This window comes from Geospiza fortis, unplaced genomic scaffold (assembly GCF_000277835.1).
Source record: "Geospiza fortis unplaced genomic scaffold, GeoFor_1.0 scaffold102, whole genome shotgun sequence".
Taxonomy (NCBI): domain Eukaryota; kingdom Metazoa; phylum Chordata; class Aves; order Passeriformes; family Thraupidae; genus Geospiza; species Geospiza fortis.
This window is the reverse complement of record NW_005054373.1, coordinates 2,197,851-2,198,170: the sequence shown is the minus strand read 5'-3', so window position 1 is coordinate 2,198,170 and position 320 is coordinate 2,197,851. Positions and strand designations below refer to the sequence as shown.

General features: G+C 65.6%; 1 protein-coding gene across 1 annotated transcript in view; it reads left to right on the top strand.

The window, feature by feature from the left end:
• The window catches only part of PIEZO1 (piezo type mechanosensitive ion channel component 1), a 23,066-nt gene that overhangs the window by 6,006 nt on the left and 16,740 nt on the right, over positions 1 to 320 (top strand). The window lies entirely within an intron of this gene.

Here is a 320-nt window from a genome sequence, read left to right as displayed (position 1 = left end):
CCTGCCCCCACCCCCCCGCCCCTGCCCCTGCCGCCTGCAGAGGGAATCCCGAGTCCCTGGACTCCTCTGAGTGGGTGAGAGCCACCCCCAGTGCCGTGGGGACATGCCACCATCCACATGCCACCAGGTCCCCATCTTTGGCTGGTCCCTGTCCCTTCCCTGGGCACAGCCTGGGGCTTGGCACGGGGACATCCCCGGTGGTTGGGGACCCAGTTTGGGGCGGTTTTGGCCGGGTTGGAGGGCTTGGTCATTGTCACACAGCTTTAGGGTGACTCAGCCGTGGAGGAGTGTCTGTGTTTGCTCTGGCATTGCCACAGGGA